General features: G+C 41.1%; 1 protein-coding gene across 15 annotated transcripts in view; it reads left to right on the forward strand.

Annotated features, from left to right (window-relative positions):
* Positions 1–6: 6 nt before the first annotated feature.
* The window catches only part of SCMH1 (Scm polycomb group protein homolog 1), a 185,894-nt gene continuing 159,773 nt past the window's right edge, over positions 7–26,127 (forward strand). For 7 of the 15 annotated variants that reach the window (XM_046662997.1, XM_046662979.1, XM_046662982.1 and 4 more), the window contains exon 1: positions 7–75. The gene's annotated coding sequence lies outside the window, so the exon portion shown is untranslated. The remainder of the gene's footprint in view (positions 76–26,127) is intronic. The other 8 variants (XM_046662980.1, XM_046662985.1, XM_046662986.1 and 5 more) reach the window with 3 other exon arrangements.

Genomic DNA, 26,127 nt, shown 5'->3' on the forward strand with positions numbered 1-26,127 from the left:
CCCTCGCTCCCTGCGCAGCGGAAACATGGCGGCGGGAAGGGAGTGAGCCGCCCCGCGTCGCCGCTGCGCCCGCAGGTAAGCGCCCGGGCGGCCGCCTCCGCTCCCCCGGCGAGCGCGCGCCCGGAGGGGCCTGGGCCGCCTCGGGCGGGAGGGCGGCGGCGGACCGGCCCGGCCGCTGCCCCCGCCCCTCGGGGCCCGGCTGTCTGTCCGTCTGTCGGGGCCGGTCGGCCTGTCTGTGGTCCGAGCGCGGCCGCAGCCCTTGCCCGCCGGGTCGGCCCGGCCCGGAGTCCCGGCGGCCCGTTCTGCCTTCGCGGCCGCGCCGGCGGGGCCCAGGGTCCGGCCGGCGGGCCTGACGCGGTGCGGGCGCCCCGGGACCCCGGCGCGGGAAACCCAAGGACAGGGGGACATTCGGAGGTGCGGCCTCGCGGGCGGTCGGGGCGGGGGTCGCTCTGTCCGGGCCGGCGGGGCTGGGGTCGGCCGGGTAGGGTGGGCTGGGGGCCGAGGGCCGGGGGTCGGGGTAGCTGTCAGTCTCCTCGGAGGCGAGAGCCGAGAGATGTCTGTGGTCCTCGCCGGCCGGCTGGGCATGGCCCGCCCGAGGGGCGGGGGCGGGGGGCCCGGAGCTGTCCGCAGCGGTCCTCGGGCTGGCTCCGGCGAGAGGGCTGCGCCGGGACAACTCACGTGTGCCGCCGGAAACGGGCGGGCAGAGCAGGTTTCAAACCTCAGACGGGGGCGGGAGGCGCTGGGCACTGAGGTGAGCCGGCGGCCGGGAGGGCTGGACACGTGGGCACAGCTGCGGGCCAGCTCCGAGAGGAGTGCCGAGGGCTTTCCAGGAGATGGGTGAACCCCAGAACATCTGCAGCCTGGAAGGGAATTTGAAAGTCCTCTAGGGTCCCTTTCTCCCATCCCCTACCAAAGTAGCTTTGAAAATCCCAAATTTTACCTTAATACTTTGACCAACCTGTTTGCACACCTCTTCCAGGGTTGGGAAACTAATCTCTTCACAAGGAAACCTATTCTGTTCCTGAACAGGTTTGGTTTTTACAAATACTTTTTTAGTTGAAAGAAACAGCTGCCTCCAATTTTTCCTCGCTCTTTTCCCTTATGGACATCCGTTAAGATATCTGAAGATAGTAATCATGTCCCTGGAGTCTTGTGTTCGCCTCACTAATTCCAGTTCTTTCAGTTGGTTCTATACGCCGTGGTTCTCTGATCCCCTCTCTGAATGGGCTGGAGTTTGCCTATATCCCCTTTAAAGAGAGCTGCTTAATGTGAGTGAGAAGACAAAAACTAAGTTTCTCCAAGAAGCTCCTTGGCCCCAAGGATTGACCTGCTTAGATAAGAAATACTCTATTTCCTTCCTCATTTCTGTGCTGTGTTTTGAACTTTTAAAAAAAAGGACATCTAGCACTGTTTGTTCAGACGAACTAAAAGAGATCCTATTTTGTGGAAATTTTTGGGTTTTCCCTTATTTTTTAAATGTCTATAAACACTTTATCAAATAAGCTAATGTATATCAGAGGGTTGCAATGCACTGTGCAAATAGAAGAGCTTTTTCGTTTTACTCTGAAAAAGGATTGAGACCTAGTTTGGTGCCAAACTGCAATTCAATATTTAGTTGGAGAGGGAAATGCTTTATTACACTGAATTCTGTGCTCTATTTCTAACTGCCAACAGAAGGCCCAAAATTACTATGAAAAATATTTTTTGTTGCTCATTTACCAGCATTATTTTTTATTTGCTTTTCTGTCACTTAGCCTTGGTATCTGGGGTTAAGTTTTTAAAAAGCGTCTTTTACCAACATCTTAAACCCCTGCGGAAGCAACCTTGCGGGTTAGCAATTTTTTAAGCCCAGCCGAGATGTGATGGCCTTGTAGATAAAATGCCAAGCTCTTGTATCTGGGACTCTGTTCAAGTTCTGAGCAAAGGTTCGCTGTTTTTGTAACATAGACAAGCACATACCAGCAGTCAGAATTGGTGCTTTATCTTTGTTCGTATGTCTTCATGTTTTAAGTTGGTCAGTGGTTTTCAAGTTTGTGGTACGTGTGTCGAGTTTTGATTTCTGGTATGTTTGTGCAAATGCCGTTTCCCTTTTATGTAAGTTGGGTAAAAATTTGCATAGTACTACTATTCTGTACAGAACTGTATAGACCCAGGAAAGGCTCTAGTTCCTTCTCTTCAAAGGACTTGAAGTTAATGGTAAGAAATAGTAAGACTGTGAGAAAGAGCTGGTGTGAATATCCCACTGAAAACTTAAACTCAGCACGTTCTAACCTTTACACTTATGTACTATGTGTACTATGTGCTAGGCAATATGCTATTTACCATGTTTAGCTGGGTATCCAAAGATGAATAAGATACGTTTCCTATTCTTGTGGTGCTGGTAAATTAGATGCTAAAATAGGTCATCTCAGAATGAAAGGTAAGAGCTATGCGTATGATGCTGCAGTTGCTCCAAGGTGAGGGTGCTTAGGCTAGCCCAGGACTTGAGGGAGGGCTTTGGGAAGAGATGACACCTGACCCAAATCTAAAATGGTAAGTAAGAGTAGGTCAGGCAAAGATGAGTAAAAACTGTGCTTCAAACAGAGAAAACAGCTTGAGGAAAGGCATCAATGTGAGAAAAGGAATGGCTTGCACGGAGAACCACAAGCGGTTTGGGAGTGCTAAGACTGTAACGATGAAGACCTAAGTGGTAAGTTGGGAGGCTGGGAAATCCAGGCAGGGGCCATATTGTGGTAGCCCTGGTATACATAAGTATCTTGAAATTAATTCAGTGGGTGTTTTTTTTTAATCACTAAAAGGTTTTTAACAGACAGGATTGAATAACATTTTTAAAATGTGGTTGTTGGGATAAGGAGGAAGGGATGAAGTAGGGAGAATCTGTGAGGATCTTTGAGTGATTGGATATGCAGAAGAGAGGGTGAGGAGTCCCGCGTAATGCTCAGGTTTTTGGTTTGCGTGACTAAGGGGATGGTGGTGACATTAACTGAGACGGGAAACACTGGACGATGGGTTTGGTTTCCGACTTGAAGATTTTGCGATTTCTTGAGTTAGGTCAGTGAGTAAATGTGGTGGAAGTAAGAAAAAAAGGTGTGGTCAGAAAGTGGAATGTTGGAGTTAAATTGTCTGGTGTGAAGCTGTTCTAGATGGCAGCCAGGTCTCTGTGTGTGGGGTAGCGTAAGTGCAGCAGGGGTGAAAGTGAGTGAAACTGAGTATGACAAGCAACTGTGAGGCTCTTGTATTGGACGAGTCTTCTTTGTGGATAGTGAAGTGATTTAGGGTGCTAGGATGTGGGAAGAGAGGAAATTGTGACCCAGGTGCAGTGAATATAGGGGATTAATCGGGAGAGCGGTAGATGACAGACGAGGAGGAGGGGTAGAGAGCGATATAGCCAGATGGTGTAAACCTCAAAGGAGGAAAGAGTTTTTAAACACAAGAGTGGAAAAGTAATGGTTTTTGAATTTTCCTTCCTGGAAGCAGGATTCTGATCTCTTCATCTTTATTCAGAACTCATATTAATCATTCTATTTGCTCTGAAGAGTCTGTTCTTAGTTTTGGAAAGTAGGAGGGCAGATCCTTTCTGCTAATACTTAATGACAAAGGCACTGGAGCTTCCCCCCCTGCTGATTAGTGGGTGGATAGGAAACAATCAGATAAAGCAATGAGGATGTACCCATGGTTTCTGGGAAGAGTATAGCAGGAACAGCCTAGGTTTGGGGCTAGAAAGACCAAGATTCACATCTGGGCTCTGTCACTTACTAGCCTTAGGACTGTAAGCAAATTGTTTAACCTTGTGACTTTCAGTGTCCTTATCTGGAAAAGATAAATTCCTACTTCATAGAGTGTAACCAAGGTTACATGACATAATGTATGTATGTAAAACCACGAGAAAAGCAATTGACACTTCACAGATTCATACATGCAAAGTAAATGTTAGTTCTCTTACAGCTATCTTTAAAGGACTTAAGCTCTGCTAGCAGAAGTGAAATTTTTTCGTGCTTACCTAAGTTATAAGACAATAAGTACTCTAAGGGAGGTAAAAGCAAAGTGATGTAGGAGTTCAGAGGAGGGAATGATGGCTCATTTCTCAACATTTGGAAACAAGGTTAGGCTTCACACTCAAGATGAATTTCATCTGGGCCTTGGAGAACAAATTTCAATAGATTAAATAATTTAGGTGGAGATACAAAGTGAGGAGAGTGTAGGATAGGTTTGTTAAAAATTGATAGTTACCATAGGTTTGAGTATTGTATTTGTGTAAGTCCGTAGTGAGAGATGTGGCTAGAGAGGTGGACTAGGGCCATAGTATTAAAATCCTGAAACTGGGGACTCTAGATTTACTCGGGAGCCATAGATTGTACATCCTCTCTCCCTACTTAGTTTCCTATCTCTAAAACTCACAGGCATTAATTCAGAAACTTTGGATTTGTGCTTGAAGTAAACCAAGTAAGAAATTCCGCATTTGAAAATAAGTTCCTATGTAGGCCAATTTTAGGTTAAAAAATTAATTGCTAAGATTTGTTTTGTAGTTGTAGTTTAATCCTTGCAGTAACTTGTTTGGTAGATAGGCTTAGGGGAGTAAAGAAACATACTAGATCTCACTGGGAGAAAGTGACTTAGGCCTGCTCTGATTTCCGATTCTGTCTTTTTTATACTACTGTACTGATTTAGATTTGAAAAGAAGCCTGGATTCCTCAGTGTCACTAAATACCAACTGTACAACCCAGGGCTGGTCACTTTGCCTCTCTCATCCTCAGTTCCCTCATTTATAAAGAGAGGGAAGGTATAGGAGTGAGGTTTAACCAAGATGGTAGCATGTGTAAAGCACTTTACATACAGTCAGTTACATACTGGATGCTCCACCGTTGCCCCCCTCAAATCTGTAAATGGGAGGATTTAACCAAACTATTGCCAGGGCCGCAGTGCTAACTCCCTAGCCACCAGGGAACTGCTAGAACTAATTCTTGTGATAACCTTGTGACCATAGAAACCCAGCAAGTCTTATGATTTTTTATCGTTGTCTCAGCCCCGCTGATCACCAGTCTTCTGTGCTTCTATTCCTGTGCTGACTTGGCTTCCTCTTCCTTGTAAATAAATTCTGAAGCCCATGTTCCCCCCAGGCACCACCTGGTCTCCTCCTGCCCTTTACTCACACTTCTCGAGTCACATACATTCAATGTATAAACTTTCTCCTTCTCACTTCATTGCATTCTGGTTTTAGTCTCCATCACTTAATAAAGTAAGTTTCAGTTTCCTCATCTGAAGATGGGGATGATAATAGTACCTCTTAGGTACTATAGTAACTTAAGATTTTTGTGAGTTTTTTAAAGTGAGGGAATCTATATGAAAGAGCTCTGCACAGTGTCCAGCACAATCCAGGAAATGCTATATATATATATTACATTCTTATATATTACTTTTATTATTATTGCCATTTATTTAATCCTCAAAACACTCATGAGGAGATAATAGTCTCCTTGTTTTACAAATAAAGGAAACTGAGGGGCAGGCCCCATGGCCAAGTGGTTAAGTTCTCGTGCTCCGCTTCAGCACCCCAGGGTTTTGCCAGTTCGGATCCTGGGCGCGGGCCTAGCACCACTCGTCAGGCCATGCTGAGCCAGCGTCCCACTTAGCGCAGCCAGAGGCACTCACAGCTACGATGTACAGCTATGTACTGGGGGGCTTTGGGGAGAAGAAGAACAACAAAAAGAAGATGATTGGCAACAGATGTTAGCTCAGGGGCCAAGCTTAAAAAAAAAAAAGGAAACTGAGATTTAAAGTTGCCCAAATTGCACAGTATATAATTGCTCTGATCAGGGTCACCAGTCTTCTCCTTGCTGCTGACATCAGGAGAGGCCGGCAGTTTTCAGACCTTACCAACACATTCATGATCCTTCCCTCTTCCTCAAAACGTTTTTTCCTTCGGCTTTGGTGCCTTCACTGTGTTGGTTCCTCCCTAGCCACTTCATCTCACGTGGTCTTGGGATGACAGCTTCCCTTCTCTTGCCTCTCTCTAGTCCTGTGCCTTCTTCTCTGCCTTCCCTTAGCAATCTCATCCTCTCCCTTGGCTTCTGGTAACATCTGTATACTCATAACTCAAATTTCGGTCTATAGCCAGGACATCTCCTCTGAGTATTAGACCTGTATATTTAGCTACTTACAGTCAACCACACTAACAGCTCTGTATCATATCTACTTCCAAGTCACTATGTCCCCAACTTTTCCTGCCCCTCCTCCTCTAAGAAAATCTCTCTTCCTGAAGAGCGCTCTGGTTTAGAAAAATTTATGCTCATTTAATAAATAATTATTGTTGATCACTCAGATAGATGACTGAGACATAGTCCTTTCTCTCAGGGAGCTCACTGTTTAAGAGGGGGAAGATAGGGTGCATACTGAAGTAACTCTTAGCCAGCAATATAAAGTCAAATGCTACATAACTGTAGAAACTCTCCAGAGATTCAGAGCTGGAGGGAGATGTCACTGACTTCTAGAGTGGTCGTATAAGGTCTCCAAGTTGTTTGCTTAAAGAAAGCTCAACATATATAATTCAGGAATAGAGGCTGAGGTGGGAAGGATGAGAATTTGGGAACAGAGTTGCTTTTGGAAAGATGAGAGTGAAAATCTGTCCTTTCTCTTAAATCTTTGGAATGTAACAAACTCTATTAAAACAGAAGTTTTCATAGAACAGATCAATTCTAATTGTTGGCAGAAAATAATTCATTGGTATCATCGATTCAGTTATCAGCAGTTTATTGGAGCATTCTGTTGAGCATATACTCTGCTTCAGACACTTGGAAGATAGAGATGAATAGGAAATATTTGGTGTTGTGCAGGCATTCATAGCCTACCAGGGAGACAGAAATGATGATTATACGACAATGTAGTAAGTACTGTGGTAGTGGGAGGTGTGGTGTGGTAGGGTATCTGTATCTCTGCTGTGGGCTGAATTGTGTGTGTGACGCCGCACCCCCCAACCTTCATGTGTTGAAGTCCTAACTCCCAGTACTTCCGAATGTGACTACATTTGGAGATAGGGCCTTTACAGAGGTAATTAAGGTAAAATGAGGTCACGCAGATGGGCCCTAATCCAATATGAATGGTGTCATATTGTAAGAAGAAGAGATTAGGACACAAATACACAGAGAGGAAAGACGATGTGAAAACAGAGGGAGAAGACGGCCATCTATTTAAGCCAAGGAGAGAGGCCTCAGAAGGAATCAACCCTGCTGACACTTTGATCATGGACTTCTACCCTCTAGAACTGTGTGGAAATAAATTTCTGTTGTTTAAGCCAACCAGTCTGTGTCTTCGTTACGACAGCTAAGCAGACAAATACAATATCCATCCCAGAGTTTGTGTGCCGTTCTGCCTAGGGATTTCAGGGATGCTGTAAGTGGCCTTGGGAAGATGGAAAGGTGAGAAACGATAGATAATTACAGTGGCATATTATTGAAGGATGTCTTACACATTTTCTTATTTAATTTGAAACATACAACCCTAAGTAGCATGCAAAATCATTATAAACTCTGTTTACTGGTGAGGAATTGAGGTGCAGATGGATTAAGTGATGTGCCCAAGTCAAACAGCTAGTAAATGTCAGAACAACAGCTCAAAACCAGGTCTTCTTAATAGAGATTTTTTGCTTTGTCCAGAATGACTCATTGCCTCATGTGACCTCTTTTTTTGAGACCCTGTGCTGTCTGAACCTCCCGCTGGTTCTGCTGCAAGTCATCATGTATTAATTTTCTTAAATTTTGAAGCATATAAAGGCCGCTGGATTATTTTCCCCTCTGTATTCACCATAAATATTACAGTTGTTAGCTTTTAAAATTAAAGCATGTACATATTGCATATTCATTTTAATCGCTATGTCTGTTGCTCATTGGCATTTTGTAGGCACATTTCCGAGTGTTTCCTTATTTATTATAATTGCTTTACACTCCTGCTTATGTAGACTTTCCTCTGGAGCATTCAAACATGGTGGAAATAAATGCTGTTTTAGTCATTATGTCCTGTAAAGTATAATAGAAAGCATGAGAGCCAGCATACTTGTTTTCGGAGATATTTAATAAGAGAGCAGACAACCATTTTCTTAGATGATTTGGAATTTTAGATTTGCAACCTTGATTTTTTTGGTCCTCTGTCTTATCTCCACTTACCTCAAGGGACTGCCAGAAGGTCTCCAAACCAGATTAAACTTATTTCTTTAAAAAGAAATAAAATTTTTAAATGAATTTGGGAGTATAAAAGTTTATAAACCTAATAGCCATAGAGGGTCACAATTCCAAATTAAGGGAATATAGGAGCTTAAAAACCTCTAATTCCTTTATGTATTTTTGTTCAGTTTTTCATTCATTCACTCAACAAATATTTATTAATGTTTCCGAACTGCCAGATGCTGTGCTATGTACAGTGACAAAGATGAATGCCATAATTTTAAAAATGCAAAGACAAGGGGCCGGCCCCATGGTCAAGTGGTTAAAGTTTCACGCAGTCCGCTTCAGGGGCCCATGGTTCGCGGGTACGGATCCTGGGTGCGGATTTGCTTCACTCATTAGCCATGCTGTGGAGGCGTCCCACATACAAAGTAGAGGAAGACCGGCACAGATGTTAGCTCAGGGCTCATCTTCCTCAAGCAAAAAAAAAAGTGCAAAACAAAAGAGGAAGATTGGAAATGGATGTTAGCTCAGGGTGAATCTTCCTCACAGGAAAAACAAACAAACAAACAAAAAACAAAGGCAAGCCATAGAGTTAAAGAATGTATTTGTGGTACATATAACAGCCAAATATTACTGTCTGTAATAATAAAGGATTCCTACAAATAGATTAGAAAAAGACAATTCAATAGAAAAATGACAAGGCATAAAAGAGGCAACCTAAATGTTTATTAGGCATTCACAGTAATTAGGTAAAGACAAATTAAAGCTCTAATCAGATGTCATTTCCCACCTGTTAGATTGGCAACAATTAATAAGTCTAATAATACCAAATATTGGTTAGGATGTGAAGTTAAGGGAACTCTTGGACACTGTTGATGGGAAGAGAAATTGAACATTCATAGTGAAGAACAAGTTGGCAATATCTATTAAAATTAAATGCACACAACCTGCACTCCAGCAATTCCGCTCCTAGGTAAAAACCTTCTAGAAACTCTCCAATGTATACATAAAAAGACATACGAAAATATTCATGAAACATTATTATAGCAAAAAAGTCAAAGTAGTCCAAATGTCTATCGATAAAAGAATGAATATACTGTAGTATATTTGCCTAATAGAATTCCATACAGTAATGGAAATGAATGAATTAGATCTGTATAGTAACTTGAGTGAATCTCACAAATAAAATGTTGAGTGAATAATACAAATGGCAGAACACGTTTATGTAAGGTTTAATATGCATGTATTATTTAGGGAAGCATACTTATGTAATAAATATTTTTTAAATGTATGGTAATGACAAATATCAAAGCAAGGATAGTGGATATCACTGGAGGGTAGGGTGGGGAGAAAAGGCTGAAATAATGCTGTGATGAGCACACGGGGGGCTGAAATTGCATTGGGAGATATTTTTGAACTGGGTTGTGGATATATGGGTGTCCATTTGTTATTCTTTGGACCTTTTTATATGTCTGAAATATTGATTATATATGTATTTTTAAAGTAATGGCGTAAAGTCCTTGTTATGAGTGTAATACAGGGAGGGAGGTGGTAGCAGAAATATAGAGATGTTATTAAGATGAATCATGTAAAATTGCTGTTTTTGTAGGTCTAAAATAGTGTAATATAGGCAATTTCCTATGGCTCAACCTTATTCAATCTAATGTAACAAGTGTTCTCATTGAAATATATTCAAAGCACTGTGGGAACACGAGGGCAAGAACAACTGACTGCCTAGGCAGAGGAGGAAGATGGTCTTTGGAAAGGCTCCAGAGAGAGAATGACATTTAAACTGGACCTTAAGGATTGAGAAGAAACTCGCCAGACAGAGAGTGAGAGGAAGAAAGAAGCCCTTCCAGATAGAGTACAGACACCTTTGAATGGATGGAGTCTCCCAAGTGGAGTATATGGAGGTCAAAGAAAGGCAGTAGAGGAAGAGACTAAGAAGGGAAACAACAATAACAGCAAATATCTGTATAGCATTTATTATGCATTTTTATGTATGTATAAACTCATGTAATCCTCCTACACAGGGAAACAGGCACGTAAAATTTAACTAAACTGTCCAAGGTCATAAGGCTAGCAAGTGGTGGAAGCAGAATTTGAACTCCGGCAGTCTAGGTCTAGAGTCTATGCTCTTGGCCAGTAAGCTGTTCTCTGAATGACTATGCTGCAGGCAGAATCAGGAGAAAGCGCTGTTTTGAATGCCAAGCAAACAAGTTTCAAAGAGAGGAATAGTCAGCAATGTGAAGGGCCCTAAGGAGATAAAGTCAGAATACTACGAAGAGACTATTGGATTAAAAAAAATCATTGTGCTCTAAGGAACAGTAAGGTACTAAGGGACCAAGATAATGAAGATATGGATATCTCAGAATAGTAGTGATTCAATGTACCAGTTCTGTGGGCCAGTGATTATAATTCCATTTAATTATGGAGAAGATGGAGTCAGGGAGACTATTCAAAATAGATCCTCTATATTTAAGTATTTGATATGTCAACACAATTGAAAGAATTTTAATCCTCTGCTGTCTATATCATAGTTTCTCTAAAAAGCTGCTAGGATTAATACTGACAATTTTGTTTGTTCTTCTGTATCTTCTGGTTTTAATAAAGATAGAAAGAACTTAGGCTGTTGTTGATTTAGTGGATTTTCAGAATTGGATGATATTCTAAAGATCAGTAGTTCAGTCTCCAATATTTCGTAGACAAGAAGGGGAAAGAGACCTTTTAAACAGCATGATATGTGGAAAGAGTTACGGCTTGGTGGTTAGGAGTCCTAATTCAGGTCCCTGTCTGCCACTCGCTGGCTCTGTGATTTATCTCCTAGGGATGCAAAGGTGAGAATAAGACACGGTTCCTTCCCTTAGTGAGCTGACTACCCAGGCGATGGCATAAAAGGCTATTATAATTTTGCCTCCACGGTCTTCCTCCCCAAAACCTGTAACTCTAGACCAATCATGAGAAAAACATCAGACAAATCCTAGTTGAGGGATACTCTACAAAACACCTGACCAGTATTCCTCAAAACTAGCCAAGTCATCAAACAAGGAAAGTATGAGAAACTGTTAGCCAAGAGCCTAAGGAGATACGACAGCTAAATGTCCTGTGTTATTCTGGATGGGATCCTGGAACGGGCAAAGGACATTAAGTAAAAACTAAGGAAGTCTCAGTGAAGTGTGGACTTTAGTTAATAATGTATCAATATTGGTTCATTAATTGTAACAAATGTATCATACTAACGCAAGATGTTAATAATAGGGGAAACTCTTTGCAGTGTATATGGGAGCTGGGAACTATCTTTGCAGATTTTCTGTAAATCTAAAATTGTTCTAAAATAAAAGCTTATTTTTTTAAAAGTTATAGTAAAATTAAAATAACCTTATATACTATTTCTTTGGGATTTAATTAAAACACATTTCTTCGTAAAATGTTCCCAGTCTGGTTGACTCATTTCATGGGACCAACAAGCTGCAGTGTTTTGATAGATTCATCAGAGTGTATGCTGGGTGGATGTCATATGAACTTTTTCCACCTCAGTGTCTTATACGTGTAGATGACAAAAATATGCCAAGTGCTAATCAACAGGAAGACTTAGACAAATGTAAAAAATTCTTACCACATAATATTGCTTGTTAATTAAAAACGCAGTGCCATTATTTGGGAGGATTGTGGTTAAATCCCCACATTGGCTTGGGAACAAAATGATTCAGTTCACATAGGAATGTTATTTTATTTTATTAGCACTTTCTAGTGTCATACAGTTCTGTGTGACACGAAAAAGTGCTAATACCGATTACCACCATGTATGAGTGAATTGGATGGTTATTTTTTCTACGAACGCTCTATAAGATTAGTATGGTTCTTGGAGTGAGATAAATTTAGAAGTCCTAGATCTAGTTTTAAGAAAAAAATAATTTTGGAGAAATAATCACAGAGTTTATAGTTCTTCTAAGTGTATCTTCATCATCAGTTATAGTTATACCCTCGTGTAAAGGAAACCGCTCACAGAAATCTATCTTCAAGGATATGTTCTGTAAATAATCATTTAAAGACCCTAGATGTCCTCTCTCTATAGAAAACTTAGAAAATATTCCTAAGCAAATATCAGTGGAGCTAGCCATTCTCTTCTTTGTTGCTCCAGACCCTACTCTCCGAACTCCTCAGCTCTTACCCCTCAGATTTCCACACGTCCAACTTAACTACTTAATGAATAAACAAGGTTTGGTTGTTTGAACTGAATTCTATCAACTGCCTTAACAATAACTAGACTTTTTTTTAATGCTGACCTTGACACTTGGGTGTCCAAGTTGTCTTCTTGAGAACTGCTAGTTGAATTTGGTAAAATGTTAAGTAATGTTTTTGTTGACTTATTTATTCTCAACACTAACAATTTTCTGATATGTTAAATCCCCTAATGATGGCATTTAAATAAACCATTAGGCTGAAAAGAGAAATGTCAATTCAGGCAATTTACTAATTTGCTTGAGTGTCTGATTATTAGTTATTAATGAAAAGGTATATTTAGATGACTAATACAGTAAATATTTATACGGTGAGTGCTCAATACGTGTTAAATCCAAATTTGAATTAATGGGCTATTTTCATTATACTTCATTTTTTCTCTTTTTCTTTCTGTCTCACATGGAGAGGGAACTGTGTTTACACTGACTGTATTTTGGCAGTAGCTTTGTTGTCTGATGGGTAGGAGTTTAAATCCCATATCCTGCCCCCCTGATCTGTAAAAAGATCCTGAGATTATCCCTTTGATCAGACAGGCTCAGCAGTCCCTGAGCCATTTGTAGGTCTTGGCTTTTCTACGAGTTAAGGAACACAAGATCCTGGAAGGCAAGGCAATATCTTAATGTTTTAGTGCCGACCATATACACTGGTAGATTCTGGTACAGTGGTGGGCTCATAGTATGTTCTAGATAAATATTGAGGGGCTGGCCTGGTGGCACAGTGGTTAAGTGTGCGTGTTCCGCTTTAGTGGCCCGGGGTTCGCTGGTTCAGATCCCGGGTGTGGACATGGCACCACTTGGCAAGCCATGCTGTGGTAGGCGTCCCACATATAAAGTGGAGAAAGATGGGCATGGATGTTAGCTCAGGGCTAATCTTCCTCAATAAATAAATAAACAAATATTGTTATAATGTCCTTCTTCTGAATTACTGGGAAATAACAACTACCCTTTCATACAGTATGGGAGGAGACAACCAGACTTTTGTTGAATGTTAACTTTAGCCTAAGCTAGTATTTCCCCAATTTGCCTGATCATCTGGAGCACTTATTAAGAAATAACAGATACCCTGACCTGGAGATTCTGTTTCAGTAGATTTGGGGTAGTACCCCTGGTGATCCTTTTGAAAAAAGCAGTGCTCCAGTTTTTAAATATTGGTAGTGTGTTAATGCTTTTTGGTTGTAAAAGGCAGAAACCCAACATAAATGGATTGTGGCCAAAAAAAAAAGAGAGAAATTAATTTGAAATAGGGCCTGAGGAAGGAAGATATTAATAATTTGCTCCTTGCTTCTAGATTGGTTCCCAGCTTTGCGAGGCAAGGAATGCATAACCAAGGTGCTTGGGAGGACCCCAGGGGAATCAAGACTCTCTTAACGTCTCAGTCTTATCCACACTGTGGGTCCTGCCTTTCTGCCTTTGCTTGTACCATTTTTAGCCCTGGGTGGTTTTCCAACTCAGCAAGCCTCCTGTGCAGGCTCTAAGCAGAATGAACCTTTTTTAGAAAAGCTGTGTTTTCTTCCCGATGCTTTCAGATGGACCAGTTTAGCTTGGGACTGATCTTCTTCAATAGGCACTGATATGACCTTACAGGTTGTTGCATATTTTTAGTATTTCCTCTAGTTCATATCTTGTATTCTCCCTGCGAAGTCTCTTTTTGCAATGTACCTCAGGAGTGGTGAACCTGGTACAAACCAGACCACAGTTTGATCAGTTTTCTCCCACTGCATAAGCATGGGCAGCCTCTCAGCATGAGGTAGAGGTCTGCACTGTTCTCTTCCCAGCCTTGATCCAGTCAGATCTACGTTTTAGGGAGTCATTTAACCCCACCCCCCAACCCCCACACCCACATACCAGTTTCTGTATCATAAGAGTTCTTTTGGTTGCAAGCAATAGAAACCAACTCTGGTTAAGTTTGTCCACAGCAGTCATTCCCACATCTTGCTGATTAGCAGAAACACCTGGAGAGATTTCAAATTAAAAATCTCATGTACAATAAAAAATAAAATCTATTAAGATCTCCAAGGGGATGAAACACAGGAATTAGTATTTTTTAAAAGCGCTCTAGATGATTCTGCTGCTTGCCCTATTTCAGGGAACCACCTCCTGGTTCATCTGTTTGCCCACGCCTAAAAACTTTCACTCATTTTTGAAATAACTTCTTCTTCTTTTTCGGTTCCTTGGTTGTACCTTTTAGGACTGTATCCTAAATATCTAATGAATCCCTCCACCCCTATCTATCGTCATTTCCGTTATTCTAGCCTAGGCCACCACAGTTCTTTTGGACCATTGTTTTAACACCTAAATGGTTTTCATGCTTCTACTTCTGTGCCCCACCCCCCACCAACGCAGTCACCACAGATCACGTCATCATCTCTGCCTAAAATCCTTCAGTGACTTCCCCATTGCACTGAAAATACAAACAATGTTTTCCCTTGTGGTCTACATGATACAGAGCCTACTTTCTTAACCAGTCTCAAGTGATGCCACCATCCCCTAGCTAAATTCCAGTCACACTGGCTCCCTTTTTGTTCCTTAAACATATGAACCTCTTTCCTGTCTGAGACTTTGCACATGCTGATCCCTCTGCCTGGGAAGGCCTACCCCGAACCTTGGTTAGTTCTTTCTCAGGTTAGAAATCACCTCCCCATAGAGGCCTCCCTGACTGCCCTTCCACAGTCACTGTTTATTTCTGTTTTAGCAGTTAAGCACAAAATATAATGATTTGTTTATCTGTTTACAAGTTCCATGGAGGTGAGGATCTTGCCAATCTTATTCTTATATTTAACATCCATCACAGTGCTTGGCATATAATGGTTTTCATTAAATATGTGTTGAAGGAATGAATGAATCTTAATGCTACCATCCTGGTCCAAGCTTCTGTCTTCTCTCCCTTGAATTCTTACAGTTGCATCCTAACTGTTCTGCCTACAACTGCTCTGGCTCCCCTTTAACCCATTTTCCATGTTGCTTTTAGGGTTAATTTTTTTTTTACTTTGAAGTCTGGTAATTATACTATAGCAAAATTCTTCATATGCTTCCTGTTGATCTTAATGTAGCTTAAAGAACTTTTAAAAATAATTATTTTATTGTAGTAAAATATACATAAAATTTACCATTTTAACCTTTTTTTTGAAGAAGAAGAAGATTAGCCCTGAGCTAACTACTGCCAATCTTCCTCTTTTTGCTGAGGAAGACTGGCCCTGAGCTAACATCCATGCCCATCTTCCTCTCCTTTATATGTGGGACACCTACCATAGCATGGCGTGCCAAGCCATGCCATGTCCGCACCCGGGATCCAAACTGGCAAACCCCGGGCCACCGAGAAGTGGAACGTGCAATCTTAACTGCTGTGCCAGCTGGCCAGTCCCCATTTTAACCATTTTTAAGTGTTCAGTTCAGTGGCATTAAGTACATTCACATTGTTATGCAGCTATCACCACCATCCATCTTCAGAACTTTTGTCTTGCAAAACTGAAACTCTGTACCCGTTAAAGAGTAACTCCCCATCCTCCCTCCCTCCAGCCCCCAGCAACACCATTCTCCTTTCTGTCTCTGTGACAGACTACGTACTTTGATTACTCTGGGTACCTCATATGAGTCAAAATCATACAGTAATTGCCCTTTTCTGACTGGCTTATTTGATTTAGCATAATGTCTTCAGGGTTCATCCATGTTGTTGCTTGTAGAGCTTCTAATGACCAGCCATCTACCCTTTGACTGCTTGTCGCTTTCCTGCTTGCTTTCTGTGCTTCAGTCACACTTCTTTCTTTCTGTTCTGTGGGCTCTTCACGCCCCATCCCACCTCACAATTTCTTCTCATGCTTGTTCCCTCTGCCTAGAATGCTCTTTCCCCTTCCTTGCCTGGTTAATTTCTGCTAGTTCTTTAGATTTCAGCTAAGACTTCAGGGAATCCTTCCTTCGTTTCCCAGAAGCTATTTAATCTCTACGTTACATGGTTTCATGGTACCATGTGAGTTTCCTTTGTAGTACTTAGAATAGTTTTAAGTGAAGCATATGTTTGTCTTTTTTGGTTGATTAATGTCTGTCCTAATGGCAGGGACCATGTCTTATGTTCAATATTGTATCCCCAGCACCTAGTATATAGTAGATGTTTCAGTAAATGATGTTACATATATAATAAATAATATTAAAATTTGTTGACTTAATGAATTTAGCTCTAGAAATTGATGGTTTAAGATCTTTCTCTCTAAAAATCAACTACTGTGTCTGAGCCTTCCTTGACTACTTTAGCCTGTAGAGATCTCCCTTTCCTGTGAACTTGAAAGTTCTTACGCATTGTTTTCTAGATGCTTAACATTTAAACAAGTAATCCTTGTGTCCTCTGAAATTTTCTGGTTTTTTGTGTTAGTTATGCTCTGTATTTGCCGGTTGGTCTTTCCCCTCTAAACAACCACTGGAGTTATTTCTCTAACTTTCTAAACTACAAATCTGATCACCTGTTGGAACCTCTAGGGCGGTGCTTTTTAAACTGTATGTGTTGCGGCCGGCCCTGTGGCTTGAGTGGTTTGCACGGCCCAGGGTTTCGCCGATTCGGATCCTGGGCGCGGATGTGGCACTGCTCATTAGGCCATGCTGAGGCGGCGTCCCACATGGCACAACTAGAAGAACCCACAACTAAAAATACACAACTATGTACCAGAGGGCTAGAAAAAGAAAAAATAAAATCTTTAAACTATATGTATTGAAGGAGCAGTATTTTTCATTCATCTTAGACTAATTATTTTATAAATACAATAAAAATGAGTTATTAGGAAGGTGAAACTTTAAAAAAAATCTAGATATCAACCTCAAAGTTTTATTAGATTTAACAAAATAAAATTATTGTTAAACTGTAATACTGAGTTTCTAAGTGCTCGCTCTCCATTTCTGTACTTAGCGCGAACTGGTAACAGTTTCCTGATGAGGACTGCACGTTGAGTGCTGACGCTGCCGTACGTCTCTGTGAAGGGGGACGCTGGGGTAGGAGTGCCAGGGGGAGGCCAAATGGGTGCACTCTGCTTCCTTGCTCCCTGTCTACCAGATAAGCTCTGTAGTTATTATTGTTTTGCATAAAAATTTGTTTGAAGGTAATTCTTCGACTGAAAAAGATTTGGCATCTCTAGCCTGCAGAATATATTCCTGGATCTTTATCTGATTCTAACCTAGTTTTCTAGTTTAGTCACTGCTTCCTATCATATATCCCATGCTTGAATCACCTGTCATTTTCCACAGGACATCATCCAAGCTCTTTCACTACTTACTACTTTTCTGCTTCCCTTTGCTTACTTAGAATTTCCTAAACTTCCTTCTCTGTCTGGAAAAAGATACATTCTCCAAATTCTGGTTCAAAATTCTGGTTCCTCTGTGAAGCCTTTTTTAATTCCTTTAGGTAAAATTGGTCTTCACTTTTAACATACCTTTAATAACTATATATTATATTCTATTATAATGTATTTGCTTATCTGTCTCCACATCTAAATTAACATGATTCAAGTCCTCTCCATCCTTATATCCCAGGGATATAAGGCCCAGGGACTGGCACATTGAGTATTCAATAAACGTTGATTGGATGAATTGGGAAAGTCATCAATATTTGGTACTTATCTCAGACATAGAAGGTTTTTGTTTGGTCTTGGACAAGCTGTATGGTTTTCTCCTCCACAGCAGACCTATCTCTGGATGTAGAGTACGATGTATGTAATAAAGGGCTGAAATATGTGTCTTAGAAAATACAAGTAATGAGCCTCCTACACCGAAGTTATGTGTGGACCTGCACTGAAGCTCTGTGTGTGTTGTGTATGGGGTGTACAGAGAAGGAGGTGAAAACTGAATTAGCCTTGAAATTGGGTGGATTGAAAAATTTGGAATGTGAGTCTTTAAGTAGCACCCTTGTTTTGTTGTATCTTAATTGACTTTGTCTTTTGTTGAAGTTTATGAGTTTTGTAAGATACCTTTAAGTGGTCTCTTGGTGGTAAGAGAGACTCTTTGTCCTATGGAAAAAGTACAAGATTTAGGGCGACATGACGTAGATCGTCTGGTCCTAGATCCAGCGCTTACCAGCTGTGTCCCTTACCAGTTATTTAAACATTCTCGGTCTTGTTTCTTCATTTGTCATGCAGAGTTACTAACATTTGCCCTTTGTGCCTCACAAGTGTGTGAGCACCAAATGAAGTAGAGGATATGAAAGTGCAGGTGAACCCCAGAAACTGGGCAGCGGGACTTGTGCTCTTTACTGCCAGCTCCTTGACTTCAGAGAAGTTAAATTCTTGCACCTCAGCTTATTCCTCTGTAAAATGGGGATAATAATACCTGTATCACTAGGTTTATTGTGCAAATTAAGTTATTCATGAAAAATATCTAGCAGATTGACTTGGGCATTTGATTATCAGTCAGTTTACATTTGCTTTAGCATTACACCTTTTCCCAGTCCCCACCTGGAAATAGGATTGAGTAATAATGGTGAGAAATGGCAGTAAGTGGAGATTAATTATTTATTTACAAAATGCTAGTGTATGCTTAATTCTGTGTTAGTTGTTGGGAAAATGGAGACAATAATAATGCCTTACATTTCATTTCAGCTATTCAGTATTTAATTTTCACTTACCATGTTCAAGACACTGTGCTAGGCACAGAGGATAAAGAAAGAAACAAGAAGCATCCCCACCCTCCCAGGCTCAGAATCTATTAGAAGAATCAGACAAACAAATAAATAAATTGTAATACAGTATATACTGCACTATAATATATACTCCAGTATAATACAGTAATATAAATGTATACACAAATAGAATACAGTATAATATAAATGACACAGTCCGTGAAAGAAAGAATGGTTAAATATGAGTGTATGAGGAAGGCTTCCCAGAAGGGATAATATATGAATTGGATTTTAAAAGACAAATAGAAGTTTGTCAGGTGGGCTGGAGGGCTGAAGGAGAGGGCATTCCTTTTTTTTTTTTTTTTTCCTTTTCCCCAGGAAGATTATCCCTGAGCTAACATCCGCCACCAATCCTTCTCTTTTTGCTGAGGAAGACTGGCCCTGAGCTAACATCAATGTCCATCTTCCTCAACTTTATATGTGGGACGCCTACCACAGCGTGGCTTGGTGAGCGGTGCATAGGTCTGCGCCTGCGATCCGAACTGGCTGGGGCTGCCCAAGCAGAGAACGTGAACTTAACCACTACGCCACCAGACTGGCCCCAGTGGAGTGCCTTCCAGAAGGAAGATACCAGCATGTACAATGTTTGGGACTATATAAGTACTTGATTTCTGCTGTGATGTTAAGGTTGAGAAAGTGACTAGGGGTAGACAAGGACTGGATTATCCAAAAGACTGTCTACCATCCTAAGGAGTTTAAATGCCATCCTCTAGGCAAGGGGAGGCAGTGAGTTTGGAGCAGAGTCCAAAGAGGATCTCTTAGATGTTATAGGAAAATTGCTTCGATGGCATCGTGGGTGATGGACCTGGGAGCTTTAAGATTACCTAAGTGCTTGCGGGTTATTCACTCATCTGATTCTTAGACTGGCCTTTGAAAGTTGGCAGGCAGGAATTAATCCCATTTGATATATGAACCAGTGAGAATTAGAGATGACACTGGCCATCAGATGAGAGATGACAATTAGTCAAGGTCATATTCAATCAGTACTTATTGAATAAGGACTAAACCCAGGCCTTTTCCCAATCTAGTTTCATTTCACCACAACACAGTGAAAACACAATCCCTGCCCCAAATGAAATTAAAGATTTGTTGGGGATGTTGAGGGATAATTTTCTTTAAAAAGGTAAAGTCAAGGATCCACAACTAAAATATACAACTATGTGCTGGGAGGATTTGGGAAGAAAAAGCAGGGGGAAAAAAAGGTAAAATCACTTATTCACAATAGCCGAGATAGGGAAAACACCTAAGGGTCCATTGGTGGGTGAATGGATAAAGAAAATATGGTGTATATACAATGGAATATTATTCAGCCCTTAAAAAGAAGGAAATCTTGCCATTTGTGGCAACATGACTGACCCTGGAGGACATGATGCTAAGTGAAATAAGCCAGACAGAGAAAGACAAACACTGCATGGTGCCACTTATATGTGGACTCTTAAGAAAAACTCAAACTCACAGCAACAAAGAGTAGAATGGTGGTTGCCAGGGGCTAGAGGGTGGAGGAAATGGAGCAAGGTCGATGAAAGGGGGGAAAAAAGATAAAATCACGACTCATGCAAATATAAAATGAACAAAAATTTTATTGAACTCTGTAGAAAACAAAGAATACAAAAATGGTTCAAAAGAGAATTCAAAGCACCACATATTTTTGGAGTATTCTGAAATTAATTTACAAGTGGATACAAAACTGCTCAGTATCCATAGAGCGATATCAATTGAATTCCGTGGACACAGTTTGCATTTCACTGGACAGAAATTATTTGCATTACTGTCAATTTACAACAAAGTCATAAAATAGCCTGGTCAGAGGCAGACCAAGGGACACCTCTCTGTAAGATCAGATAATCCTGGAAGGCTCTAGCATTCCTTTGGTAGAATATACCATTTCAAAACCTTCCACAATTATTCCTTACAGAGTTTAGGACTAATTCTCAGAAAATTCAGATTAATAAAAGACATTATGAAATTTAGGGATAAATTATATGATTTGGACTAGATTTGCTGTTGGTCAAGATCTTCCCAGTTTTCTCTACTACCCTATCATTATAGATAAGTGATCTTATCAGCAAGAATGTCCTATGGAAAATGGTGGAGTCAAACCATCCCATTGTGCAATCTTGGTTCCCATTCTCACTTTCTGTTTAGATTGCTGTCCAGGACCCTTCTCAAGTGTTTGAGTTACCCCTTCCCAGAAGTGAAAACTCTGCCCCCAAACCCACCAGCCTAGCTGTTTGGACCCTAATGCCCATGTTAAAAAAAGTCTTCTAGGTGTCAGCTGTCTGGATTTTCCAAGCATTACCTCTGCAGAGTTCCTTGGCATCATGCTCTCCTCCCCCTTAGTACTGTGGTGGGTTTTGGTAGTCTCTTTTGCTGTAATATAGAGGGTGCAGTCCTAAGAAACCTCATGTTGTAAAGAGTTAGTTTAACAATACTCGTTTCAAGGTTTTGTTTTTTTCCTTTATGAAGATGCTTATATAGTTCTAACTGTATGGCTATAAAACTAAAAATTTTGAGGAAATCCAACTTTTGTTTAACTTTTGTAAAAGAATCTTTCCCTGCCTGTCTCCACCAGCGTCACTTTTATCACATTTGTTGCCATTGTTATAACAGAGCACTAAGTCACTCAAAGCAGTTGTTTTATACTCACAATGTCTTTCTTTTTCTCCTTCCTTTTTTTCTTTCTTTCATTCTGTCATTTCTTCTTCCCCCTTCCCTTCACTTTCCTTTCTTTCTTTCCTTCCGCCTCTCTCTCCCTCCTTCCTTCCCTCCTTCTTTCCTACCCTCTCTGTCCACTTCATATTTCCAAGTAAGGTATGTTAGGATGATGCAAATGTTTCCTAAAACCAGATATAGATATATCTCTTTGACTTAATGCTGCCAGCTTAAGGTTATATATCTGTTCATATCATCTGTAGATGGGTCTACTCTCAGGGATTTGTCATTGCTTAGTGATGTCAGGCTTCAGTCCTTTTGTTCCCTAGTCTTTTGCTGTAAGCATTCAGCCATGCCCTGTTCAGTTTTCTTGTGTGTAGTAAAATATACATAACATAAAATTTACCACTGTAACCATTTTTAAGTATACAGTTCTGTGACGTTAAGTACATTCATATCATTGTGCAGCCATCACCAGCATCCATCTCCAGAACTTTTTCATCTCCCCCAACTGAAACTCTGTACCTATTAAACATTAACTCCCCATTCCTCCCTACCCGCCCCCACCCCCCAGCCCCTGCAACCACCATTCTACTTTCTGCCTCAATGAATTTGATCTCTAGGAACCTCATTAAGAGAAATCAAGCAATATTTCTCCTTTTGTAACTGCATGCCTTGTTGAATTTTGAAATATAGTATTAATGATGATCATAGTAATGATAATAATGGTTACCATTTAGTACTTTTTTTGGGGGGGCGGGCACATTGTTTATTTAATCTTTGCGCTGTATGCCAATAAATGGCCTTATCCATCCTCATTTGATCGTTAAAGAAGATGAGGCTAAGGAGATTAAATAATTTATGTGAGGTCATAGGTATATGAAGTATCAGATGCAGAATTTGATCTGTATTCTCTATGACTAAGGCTTCTGCTGTGTCCATTACACCAAAAGTTGGTGAAGTAAGCCTGACTCTAACCCACGTCAAGATGGCATTGGAAAGAGAACGATATGCTTCATGGTTTCCTTGTCCTCTAATATACCAGTTTACCTTTTTCAGATTTCCAAAAATAGCACGAGGAAAGTTCTAGTGAAGAATATGAACTTTATTTTTGGATTCCTTTGGATTATGAGCTCTTATCAAAGACAAGGACCATATCATTCATTCCTGTATTCCTAGCATCTCACTTGATCTAGCTTTAGAAGTCACAAAAACATGTTAACTAAGCTGAACAAATTGTATGCTCTGAATCTGTCCCTCCTTTCCTATCCAGGTAAGTTGGTCTCTGAGACAGAGACAGCTATAAATGTGGTTACTGCTTTCAGGGACCTTAGAGGCTAGTTGGAGATGACAGATATAAAAAAATTACCGTCACCAAAACGGAATCCTGTTTGAATCTATTACTATGCTAAACATGTTAACTTTAAATGGCTCATTTTTTTTAAAAATTATGTTCTATTTCAGTTACTTATAGGGCTTAGTTCATAAAAACAACACTTTTGGGGAAATTATCATTATTCCCTGAGTCAAGGAGTTGGAGGCAGTCCCTCCAAACACATGTTCATGTCTCCTGGTGAAATTCCCCCAACTGCTGCCTGCCCACAGCCCAGTGTGCTGCCACTCTGGGCTTAGTGAGTAACAACTGAGTCAGGCAGAGGGTCTCCCACCTGGGGATTATGTCCTTACCTTGCATGAGTGAATAAGCCTCAACACCTAGCCAAGCCCCAACTCTTTTCCCTGGTAGACATTCCTCCATGCTTTGGCTCAAAATCATTTTTTCTCAAGAGAAATAATGAAAAGCCCAACTCTGCATATTAGAAAAAGTTTGAGTGTTGATTAATACATAATGTCTGAAAAAATGGTATATGAAAGTCAAACAGCTGAAAGACCAAGTGACTTGGATCTTGTGTAGCACGTTTTCTGTTTTCCATCAGTGGTTACTGTTGGGTATATTGGGCCACCATAGGAGTCCATTGTGATAACCACCCAGAGTTAGTGTGAGATTCCACAGGTTTAGGGGAATGTGGTCCCCAACATGACTGCCCCCACTTCAGATGCCAGCCTCAAGTGAGGTCCTCAGGCCACTTACATTTCTGACCAACTGGCTACAAATCTGAGGGGTTCATAGATCCCCTGCAGGTTCAGTAATTCACTAGAACAACTCACAGAACTCAGGAAAGTGCCATACCTATGATTAGGTTCATTATAAAGGATACAGATCAGGAACAGCCAAGTGGAAAGACACAGAGGATGAGGTCTGGACGAGTCCTGAATACAGAGCTTCCACGTCCTCTCTCTGTGGGGTCAGGGCACATCACCCTCCTGGCACGTTGATGTGTTTACCAGTTAGGAAGCTCCACTGGGCTTCAGTGTCCAGAGTTTTGATTGGGGTTTCATCATGTAGACTCTGAAGGTCGGGCAGATCCAAAGCCCCAACCCACTAATCACATGGTTGGTCTTTCTGGCAACCAGCCCCTGTCATGAGCCATCTCATTAGCATAAAATCATGTGTGATCCAATGGGCTGCTGAATAACAGAGATACTCCCATCACTTGGAAAATTCAAAGGGTTCTAGAAGTTCTGTGCCAGGAACGAGGGACAAAAACCAGACAGATTATTTGTTATACAACACATGCTACATAAGAGAAAGTTGAGTGTAGTGGGTAGGAGTATTGTAGTCGAGAGTTATTCTGTTTATTTTCCTCTTGAAGTTGTGGTAAAAATTAAATGTAATCATTGGTGTAAAGTGCTTAACACCGTACCTGGTATGTAGTAAGTCGTGGATATATACTAGCTAGGGTTGTTTTACTTTCTTAGGGCGGCTGTAACAAATTTTACCACATATTAGTTGGCTTGAAAACAAAAATTTATTCTCTCATAGTCTGGAGAGTAGAACTCCAAAATTAAAGTGTCTGCTGGGCCACGTTCCCTCTGAGACTTTAGGTAGAATCTTTCCTTGCCTCTTCTAGCTTGTCGCTGTCAATCCTTGGCTTGCAGTTGAATCACTGTGTCTCTGCCTCACGTGGTGTTCTCCCTGTGTGTGTCTGTCTTCACATGGTGTTTTTCTTTTCTTATTAAGATAGCAGTCATACTGGATTTGGGCCCACCCTAATGACCTCATTTAACTTGATTATGTCTACAAAGACCCTATTTCCAAACAAGGTCGCATTTGCAGGTACCAGGAGAACACAATTTGGGAATATAGTTCAACTCATAACAGTCTACCCTCTGATCCCCCAATATTTGTTTCCTTCCCGTGTGCAAAATACATTCACCCCATCCCGGCGTCTCCCAAAATCTTAACCCATTCCAGCATCAACTCTAAGTCTAAAATCTTGCCTACATATAGTCAACTCAAAAAGTCCCAAATCTCATCTTCTAAATCGGATATGGATGAGACTCTAGTATGGTCCATCCTGGGACCAAGTTCCCCTCCATCTGTTGACCTGTGAAACCTAGAAAACAAGTTACCTGCTTCCAAGATACAATGGTAGGACAGGCGTAAGAAGACATTTTCATTACAAAAGGGACAAAATGGAAGGAATAAAAAGATCATTAGCGTAAAGCAAATTCCCAACCCAGTAGGGCAAATTCCGTTAGATTTCAAAGCCTGGGGATAATCCTCTGTGGCTCCATGCTCTCTCTTCTGGGGCAGTCCCCTTTCAGCCTGAGAGGGTCCCACTGGCCTAGACATCTGCATCTGTGGCTCTGCCCTTGGTATTATTCTTCCTTCATTTTGTTCCATCTCCGTTCCTTTCAGTCCAGGCTGGCAGCACTTTTTGTATAAAATTCCCAAAAACCTTGTCAGTCTCCCATGCAGTTCATGGGGGTCCAAACCGTTTGACAAGAGGGTCCTCCACAGATCTTTCCTGGGTAACAGTATCTCTATTCCTAGCTTCTGAGATGATTGATTCTAGCCATGAGTTTGTTCAGCCACACCCTTGGCCCTGTTTCCAGAGTATGCTGTCTGGATAGGTGGAGAATTTTCCAGATCATCAAGGGCCGGTTCCTTTTTGCTTAACAGTTCATTCCTCAGTATATCTCTTCTTGTATTTTACCATAAGCCCCAAGGAGAAACTAGGCCACATTTCAATACTTTGCTTAGAAATCCTGTCAGCAAAATATCCAAGTTCATCACTTATAAGTTCACCCAATGACTGAATGCAATTCCGACAAGTTTTCTGCCCCTTTCAAACAAGAAGTGCTTCTTCTCTACTGTCGAGTAACATGTTCATCATTTCCTTCTAAGGCCTCCCTAGAAGCACCTTTAATGTTCATATCTCTACCAACCATCTCTCCAAAGCAATCTAGGTTTTTTCCTATCGAGCCTCTACCCGTTATTCAATTCCACAGCCACTTCCGCATTTTTAAGTATTTGTTAGAGCAGCACTCCACTCTCATCAGTACCAAAATCTGGATTAGTTTC

This window comes from Equus quagga, chromosome 5 (assembly GCF_021613505.1).
Source record: "Equus quagga isolate Etosha38 chromosome 5, UCLA_HA_Equagga_1.0, whole genome shotgun sequence".
NCBI classification, from domain to species: Eukaryota; Metazoa; Chordata; class Mammalia; order Perissodactyla; family Equidae; genus Equus; species Equus quagga.